General features: G+C 41.3%; 1 long non-coding RNA gene across 1 annotated transcript in view; it reads right to left on the reverse strand.

The window, feature by feature from the left end:
• LOC139965538 (uncharacterized) overlaps positions 1-4,226 on the reverse strand; it is a 10,685-nt gene extending 6,459 nt beyond the window's left edge. The window contains exon 1 of the long non-coding RNA XR_011792280.1: positions 3,870-4,226. This is a non-coding gene — a long non-coding RNA (uncharacterized lncRNA). The remainder of the gene's footprint in view (positions 1-3,869) is intronic.
• Between the last annotated feature and the right edge of the window lie 6,022 nt (positions 4,227-10,248).

The following is a 10,248-nucleotide window of genomic DNA, read 5'->3' on the forward strand; positions in this document are numbered from 1 at the left end:
TCCGTGGCTGCACCAAGGGTGCATTGTGGCATATTTCCCTAAACCCCCTCCCTATCATGATGCATTCCCCCTCCCCTGTCACCATCCGATCCACCCCCAATCGGCTCCGATAAAACAATACTGGATAGTGCAGGGGTAAGATCTAGTAAAATCTAGGAATATTGTTTTGAAGGGGATAGGGGAAGAAAGGAAAGCCGAAAACGTGAATCTTAGATGCGGGTATAATCCACAGATAATAAAATTTTGGAGACTGGCCAGACGATCAGATCTGCTACATATTTTAAATGATATGACATTATTATTACTTTATTTTATGTGACATAAAAGGTCATTTATGACTTTTAATTTTTTAATGCATAAATCATAAATAGGCTATGTCATAAATATGCATAAATATGCATCAAATTCACTCAATGGTGATAAACCTTTAGTAATATGACATTAAAGGCATTACACAAAGCAAAATGTCAGGTTGCCAGAGGTGTTAGGAGCTAAGTCGGGCCCGGAGGACAACAAGGCTATTTCACCCGGGATAGCTCCTCTTTATACTCCGTTCGTATTCCTCTTAAATTATAAATATGAAAATGATAATACACTTTTCTTTATCCAATATTTTCCCGGGCCCCTCGGCATTCTCCTAGGCTTCCTTATTGACCCTGCAGGCCCAAGGGCTTTAGTCTATTCTGACCCGACCCAACCCCTTCCTCCTCCATCGTTAAGCCTGAAGTTTACCCGAACACTGCCAACAACCAAGCATGTCGTCACTGCGATTGACTATATGTATAGCCTATATGTATAGACTATATGTATAGACTATATGTATATCTATATGATAGACTATATTATGTATAGCATATAGGCTATTGGAGGTGAATGGTTCTCGTTAAAGTTATACAAGAATATCAATCAAGTAATGAATTAATCATGTGAAAACCATATCATAAGTTTTCCATAGTTTTGTCATATATTTATTTCGAGAGAAAAAAGAAGATAATAGATGACAAAAATCGGAAAGAAAGAACGTGTTTCGTTTATGTGGTGTCAATATAAAACAATGGTTTCTTGAATTGGTCAGAGTGTATCTTTCGATCTTAGGAAGGTCTTTATTAAAGGCAAATTGCCAAACGAACGAACGAAAGAACGAACCAACGAACGAACGAACGAACCAACGAACGAACGAACGAACGAACGAACGAACGAACCAACAATTTTGTGAGCTTTTATTCAGTGTGAAAAGAAGCACATGTTAGGATCTCATTGACCTTTTTTTAATTCATAGAGGGAGAGAAATCATTGGCTAGAATGGGATTTGAACTCTTACCTTGGGATAATAAGTTCTCGTTAATCCTTATGTTTCGGGGATTTTTCTATTGCATCAAAATACTTACTATAGTCACAAACATCGGCTGCACAGGAGCTAGGGCCAATAGCATCATGTTACTGGATACACACTCGTTATGATCACAAATATAGCTACAAACCCCGGTGTACATGAAGTAGCTTTGGCAAAATGCATCATGTTACTGGATAAACCTTTCGTTATGACCTCATATATTTCACAAATCTCGGTCCGTGTATAGGAGCTGGGGCCAATGGCATCATGTTACTGGATACACGCTCGTTATGACTACATATGTAATCACAAACTTCCCGGCCCGTGTACCGGAGCTGGGGCCAATGGCATCATGTTACTGGATACACGCTCGTTATGACTACATATGTAATCACAAACTTCCCGGCCCGTGTATAGGAGCTGGGGCTAATGGCATCATGTTACTAGATATACCCTCGTTATGACACATATATTATCACAAACTTCCCGGCCCGTGTATAGGAGCTGGGGCCAATGGCATCATGTTACTGGATACACCCTCGTTATGACTACATATATAATCACAAACTTCCCGGCCCGTGTACCGGAGCTGGGGCCAATGGCATCATGTTACTGGATACACGCTCGTTATGACTACATATGTAATCACAAACTTCCCGGCCCGTGTATAGGAGCTGGGGCCAATGGCATCATGTTACTGGATACACGCTCGTTATGACCACATATGTAATCACAAACTTCCCGGCCCGTGTATCGGAGCTGGGGCCAATGGCATCATGTTATTGGATACACGCTCGTTATGACCACATATATAATCACAAACTTCCCGGCCCGTGTATAGGAGCTGGGGCCAATGGCATCATGTTACTGGATATACCCTCGTTATGACCACATATATAATCACAAACTTCCCGGCCCGTGTATAGGAGCTGGGGCCAATGGCATCATGTTACTGGATATACCCTCGTTATGACACATATATAATCACAAACTTCCCGGCCCGTGTATAGGAGCTGGGGCCAATGGCATCATGTTACTGGATACACGCTCGTTATGACCACATATATAATCACAAACTTCCCGGCCCGTGTATAGGAGCTGGGACCAATGGCATCATGTTACTGGATACACGCTCGTTATGACCACATATATTATCACAACCTTCCCGGCCCGTGTATAGGAGCTGGGGCCAATGGCATCATGTTACTGGATATACCCTCGTTATGACACATATATTATCACAAACTTCCCGGCCCGTGTATAGGAGCTGGGGCCAATGGTATCATGTTACTGGATACACGCTCGTTATGACTACATATATAATCACAAACTTCCCGGCCCGTGTACCGGAGCTGGGGCCAATGGCATCATGTTACTGGATACACGCTCGTTATGACTACATATGTAATCACAAACTTCCCGGCCCGTGTATAGGAGCTGGGCCAATGGCATCATGTTACTGGATACACGCTCGTTATGACTACATATGTAATCACAAACTTCCCGGCCCGTGTATAGGAGCTGGGGCCAATGGCATCATGTTACTGGATACACGCTCGTTATGACTACATATGTAATCACAAACTTCCCGGCTCGTGTACCGGAGCTGGGGCCAATGGCATCATGTTACTGGATACACGCTCGTTATGACTACATATGTAATCACAAACTTCCCGGCCCGTGTATAGGAGCTGGGGCCAATGGCATCATGTTACTGGATACACGCTCGTTATGACTACATATGTAATCACAAACTTCCCGGCCCGTGTACCGGAGCTGGGGCCAATGGCATCATGTTATTGGATACACGCTCGTTATAACCACATATATAATCACAAACTTCCCGGCCCGTGTATAGGAGCTGGGACCAATGGCATCATGTTACTGGATACACACTCGATAATCGTTTTGACCACTTATAGTTTTATGCGACGATATGATTGCATGATTAAATAAAACATACATTTCATGATGGAGTTTTTTACATAAAGTACAGGCTATTCCGCTGCTCTGATGCTTAACTTAAAATCATTAAAAAAAATTGATGATTTGTTTCGTTTGTTTGATGGGACTTCATTTTGGAATTTCCCTAAGCTGCAGAAACATAAAAGTGATTTTAGATTGATTGATGTGTTGTTGCGCAAGGTTGAAGTGAGCGATGAAGGAACGCCGTTCAACTATAAAGTCCGTGTTGACTTTTTATTCCGCAAACACTGTCGTAGGGCAATTTCTTTGACCATCGGGCGGGGTGACTGATATTGTTTTGAAGTCACCGTCGAGAAGATTTTTAAAATGACCTACTTTTGTAATATGAACGATGACCGACTTTTCAAATTATATAATAATGATCAGGGTCAATACAAGTTGATTAATCAAACCTTCAAGTGGGGGGAGAACAGAAAACTTTAGGCCTACGACTTTCGGTTAGCAACAAGTGAAATGCCAATACCCGGTGATATTTTTCAAATGGGCTCTTGGGAAAAATATGGTATGAGCTATCGAAACAATTTGCATATATTCTCACGTTCAAGCTTACCTTCCAATTTCCCGCAAAGAGACGCCAGTTGCACAAAACAGCGACGACAAAGAAAAAAAATGACCCCTGACTTGGACTGACCTGAGCAAAAAAAAATGACTCGTCTTCGACTTTGTATTGCGATAAGATCAGTTGACTTGTGACTTGACTTGACAAGAAATGACTTGGTGACGATGCTGTTCATTGGTCACTTGTAACCTAGACCGGCATGAGCAACAAAGAAAGCCGTTGTTTACTAATATCATGCCTAGCTATCTATCACACGAACTATCGCGCCTTGTAAATTAACACATGGTTATGAAAGTGTCGTCTGCCATAACTTGTTGAGTTGACTGTCGAACCTTTAAAAGTGTCACAGGCAAGCCACTCAGAGATCTTGACTTTGAAATGCCTAGCAACCGACTATTTAATTGCTCGTTAATGGTTGCCCTCGCAGGTGCAGAGATACGCATTCACATCTTTCTCTTAAAGTGTGTCTTTCCATATCCTAGATTGATGGTTTTATATAGATATATATATTTGTGTGTGTGTGTTTGTGTGTGTACATATTATTAATATATATTTAACTATAATCGTGTCAGCAACTTGAACCTTCGTTAAAACACATTTCTTAGCCATCACGAATCATCAGAACGAGTTATAAATTACCTTATACGGGGACCACTTCCTTGTTTCGAAAGCTCCCCCATCCTCCTTCACGTGCAAGCGCATGCAGGCCTTGGTTAAACACTTAAAATTTACGATGTCAGGCTGTTCTTTGGTTCAGTATAACGAAATGCGATTAAAATGTAAAAAGAAAGAGAAAAAGAGGCTGCCATGAGCTTCCGAGCTTATACAGAACACAGGAAGATAAGAACATGTAGTCGCTGTTATAGTCAATGTTATTGTACAGTCAATTTGTTAAGTTTGGTCAGCTTTGATACTGGTTACCATAGACAGCCTGAGATATGTATATTTGTAAGATATTGTAACTATTGAATGGGTAAAGGATTTGTTTGTGAATGTTCTAATGTTGTTTTGTATTTGCTGTGTAAAATAACTTGAGGTTTGCCACATAATTTCCATTTTTAAAGCCTAGCCATTATAGCTCATCAACTGTAATAATGGTAAATAGGACGATTATAAGAATTAAATATATATATATGCTGATAGCGACAGCATTGCCAATTGGGAAAGGCATCCTTAATAAAGCTTCGCTTGAATTAATGGCTGTGCAAATAAGTATATGTCGCAAATACATTCACGAAATTAACCAACAAATTGATCCCAAAACTTCCCCCTTCCACTCTGTTAGTAACCTTGGATGTTTCTTCGTTATACACAATTATTCCTAACGAAGATGGCATTTCGGCCCGCCTAATAATAGCCTTCACTACTGAAACGTGGTAAAAACAAAAAAACAATAAGAAAGAATTGGCTGAGTTGATGCAACTTTTATCTTGACTAGCAATAATCTGGTATTTGGCACAAACACTACCTCCCATATTCATGACACAGCAATGGGTACCAAACTGACCCCTTCTTTTGCCAACATCTTTATGGGAATCTCGAGAAAGAATTTCTATCTCGAAAAAAAAAATGAAAATCACACACGTGGTTACGTTTCATTGACGATATCTTCATGATATGAACCTATGGTGAGGCAAAACTAAAACTATTCATTGATGACATTAGCTCGTTTCATCACAAACACAATCAAATTTACTTCAGATTTTTCTAGACATGACGTTCATTTTCTGGACACCACTGTGACCCTTCAAAATGGCTCACTCAAAACAGACTTGTACAAGCACAACTACCTCTTACCAAGCAGTTGCCATCCACGTCACTGTACCAGAAATATTCCATACAGTCAAGCGTTGCGCGTTCGACCCATCTGCTTCTCCAAATTCGACTTTGATTCTCGCACCAAAGAACTGTCATAAACCCTCTTTATCAGATAGTTTTATCGCGGTTCTATTGAAAATGCATTAAAAAAAAAGACAAACGCAAACCTCGCACTGAAACGTTGACGTATATACAAAACTCGTCAAACCAGTTCCACCAAAAGGGTAAAATTGGTTATTGAATTCACCCTGGTCTCCCACCACTGGCAAATATCATTCAGAAGAATGTTCACATACTTCAGAGCATCCAACTTCTGAAATTAGTTGGGTTTTTTTTCAGAACCACCCTATCATTTCATTTACAAGACCTAGAAACCTGCGGGACATTTTAGTTCGGGCATTTGCACATTGGCTCTCATAAGTCATGCCAGCAAAGTGGTGCTCAACATCATGCAGTCACGTCTTCAGACTAATCTCGACGATGTAAGTGAGGTGCAGTTCGGCTTCCGCTCCGGGAAGTCAACCACAGATGCTATCTTCGCTCTTAAGACTATCACATCTGCCTACTACAGAGCCCACACCCCACTCCATCTCATTTTCGTGGATTACAAGAAAGCTTTTGACAGTGTGAATCATGCCCTCCTTTTGGAGAAGCTGGAACAGATGGGCGTGGACAGAGATGTCATTAGACTCACAGAGAGTCTTTATCACGATGCTGGCGGCGTCTTACAATGGAAAAATGAGACAACAGATGCTTTCAATACGCCTGTCGGTTGTAGACAGGGCTGCCCACTTTCCCCAATCCTCTTCTCTCTCTACACTGAATGCCTTATGAGGGAATGGCATGCAAGGGCCGCTGGTTTGCCTGGTGCTACCATAGGAGACCGCACAGTGAAGGAACTGAGATACGCCGATGATCTTGTCCTGTTTGCGCTATCCGCTGCGGAAGCAGAAACGGCTCTCAACATCTTAGCGGACGTTTCCAAGCCCTATCAGCTTGTGATTCACCCGGGAAAAACGGCTCACCTTGTCATCAAGACGGTCCCGAACTCTACCGATACCATCCACCTGGGGACCTCCATTATCCCCAACGTTAACTCATTCATGTACCTCGGCTCCACCATCACCCACAACACTGATGATACTCCAGAAATCAGCAAGCGGATCGGCATAGCCAAGACTACACTCCGCGAGTGAAAGTACCTCCGAAGCCCACACCTCTCCGTTGCGACTAAGCTTCTGGTCATCAAAGCCCTAGTAATGTCTAGGTTGACCTATGGCTCTACTATATGGTCGATTAAGAATTCGGATGCAGCCAAACTGGACGCTTTTGGTCGTACCGTCTGGAGATGGTTGCTAGGTGTCAATTGGAGCGACCACGTTACCAACGAGTCACTTATGCGAATGATAGACGGTAGATGGCTATTCACCTATGACACTATTGTGCAGAGAAAAATGGACTGGTTCAGCCACATCGCCCGTCAACAGGGTCTCCAGTGGGACCTCTTGTCAGGTGCCGTTCTGGGCACAGTGAGTAGTCGTGGGCGGCCTCGGATGACCTGGTATGATAACATCAGAGCCTCAACCGGTCTCACCTTGGAGGAAGCAAAACAGCAGGCTCTTTCCCGAATTCATCTGCGGATACGTGGTCACCAACCAGCTCCACTTCGCCGGTCATCTCGCATCGCTTTGAGACAGCGTCCACGGACTCTTCAGAGTCTATGACGATTAATGATGATGATCTGTTCAGGATGACACCTCATCAGAGGAAAACAAAACAAAAAATACAGGATCATCGCGCCCTGTGAACAACATTGCAAGACGTGTTTACTTGTCGATTCTACTGCATGGGGCCTTTCAGAGCAACCAAACTAAACGGAAGTTCCGAATACGACAGAATATAAACTGCCTATCTTAAAATGTCATTTACCTCATCTACTGCAATAGTTGCAACTTACAATACGTTGGAGAGTCGAAAAATACGCTCATAGGATGACAATGACTCAACATAGATCGGCGCGATCAAAACAAAAAAAGATCAACCAACTGTTGCGAATCACTTCAGTCTCCCAAATCACTTGCTTGAGAATTTACGTGTTTTACCCATTGACCAAAAGAAAAAGAAACTTTCTGGGAACTAAACCGTAAAAACCACGGCACCATTCGGTTTAAACATCAGAAACGGCCTGCCGTCCTATATATATATATCTATATATATGTGAAAACAATTCCTATGAAGTCACGACGGAATCGGCTTAAATCTAGCAGAAATCTGAAAGTCGCATTGACTTCACTGCCATGCCGAAACTCTTCTCTACAAAAACAAATTCTAATTCCTGCTATGTCTTTGTCACTTTCGGTGACCATGCACTGAAGAAGAACTATAGTTTTTTTTTAGAAAGCTCTTCATAACAAACAAACATTGGCTGTTGTACTTCTAATCACTCACTTATATAATCGCAAAATCCACCTCCTTTCCTTTTGGTTTCAACCTATCCTCTCGCATCATTTTCCTCTTCGTTTGAATGATAATAGAAGCAGTTAAAATACAGAAACTTTCCATTTGACCAACAAAATAACATTCTTTGAAAAATCTATTTCCTCTTTTTGTTTCAATTTCTGACTAAGTTACCTTTCCACTCTTCCTAACAAAGAGAGAAAAAATACTAGAATGAAATTATTGTATTGGTCACGACAATTAATTACGCAAGGACATCTGCATTCGTTTGGGAGTGTCTATTAGCCATGTTAACCTGAACTCATTCTTCTGTGATAAAATGTTGTGGCACGTTTGAGAACGGTTAGAACTATGGCAGCACTTCGGTATGAGAGTGCGTAGACCTCCATATATGTGTATGTTCGTGTGTATGTGAGTGTGTGTTCATGATGTGTTGGGTGGGAGGGGTTTTGACAGAGGAGGATACATTTATAAATGATATTTTAGTGTAACGTTCGTCCGCTTATTTCCTGGGAAGAGGGGCTTTGGAACTTCATTTTGATGAGTAAAGGCCCTTCCTGGAAATTCAGACACACTTACATGTGTGAATTTCAATTGATTTTTGTTTTGTTTTTTGGCGAGAGTATAAGAATTACAGTTAAAAGTTAATAGTTCGCGGAAATGCTTCGAATAGTCGCGGGTCACACCAAATAAACAAACAGAATATAAAAAAAAACAGAATAAAACAAAACCAGGGCATTTTAGCCATGCATCTTGCTTATGATGATGGTGAAAGTTTATTGGTTGTGTGTGTTTTCGTTTGACAGTTTTCTTGCTAAGAATTTCCTGCACAATATTTCCACAGCGTCGTTACTGTGAGATCTATATTTTTCAGATATTGAATTATTATCATCTTGGCATTGTTAACCTATATCCTACTATGAACACGCTCCAATCCTTCTGTTCTGATACAGCTAAATTAAGTACGGTATTATAGTTTTAAACCCTATACCAGAGATTTTGAATTAACTTTAGGTATGCCGGAGGTCAGAAGGGAAATATTGGTTGCAGCAAACGGCTTTAATCAGGGCCGGGAGAACTGCCCGGTGGTATAAATGTCTACCGGTCAGTGCTCAAACTGCATGGCGGTGAACCGGGGCAGTGAAACCATTGGCGAAAGTAACATCTATCGTGAATATGAGAAAATATGCGCCTTCGGTAACATGGACCCAGCGTCGCACCGGTTCCCAGCCGGTAGGCTTATCCGCTCCTGGCTGGAACCAGCATATCACTAAACCTTGATTTAGCAATGTGCAGAGTATAGGGCAGTAGGCCGTTACGGTTCTCAAGTCTAACGCTTTAAAAGCCCGCTTGCCCGTTTTGTTGTTAGATTGGGAACCATTTCTTTGGGGGGGGGGGGGGCGGTAACCGATTGCCCTGTTGAATAGTCATTTTTTACAGCGTCACGAAAATGATATTGAAATCCATATAAATGGTTATATATATATATACCCAACACTGCCCTCCCACTCCCATTATTAATATTATATATTACATTTTTTTATTACTGTCTTTTATTACCTTTCTTGAAACGTAATTGTCTGGTACCGTATATACTTGATGATGTGTGCAACCTTAGCCAAATAGGGTTGGTCACTAAATTGAAAAGGAAAAGAGAAAAAAAATGATTGAAATATCAATCCAATTACTATAGATTAACAGCCCCAAACTTAAACGTACGTAAACAAATGGCACAAAAAGTATATGGTACTGAGTCATAGATAGATTCTATTATTAACTAATAAGGACTGGCGCCCTCTTTTTTATTTTATCACTCGCAAATCGCAGAGTCGTTGGTTAAATATTTGATACAATTAGTGTGACGTCACATAGCAGCGCCCATAGCGGCGTCCAGTTTTACTTGCAAAACTTTTGTACACCGTCGTAGGATTGCAATGGCGTTTGCTTCTCTTTCTCTTTGTTTTATAATTACAAATTCTCTGCCCTGTTTAAACAAGGACGTCAAACCCATTACCTTTTTTTCACCAGAAGCTTTTTCATGCGACCCAGTCCATAAACTTCTCAATAAACCGGTATGAGCTTAGATTATTTGAAA

The sequence above is a fragment of the Apostichopus japonicus genome, chromosome 3 (assembly GCF_037975245.1).
Source record: "Apostichopus japonicus isolate 1M-3 chromosome 3, ASM3797524v1, whole genome shotgun sequence".
In the NCBI taxonomy this organism is placed as follows: domain Eukaryota; kingdom Metazoa; phylum Echinodermata; class Holothuroidea; order Aspidochirotida; family Stichopodidae; genus Apostichopus; species Apostichopus japonicus.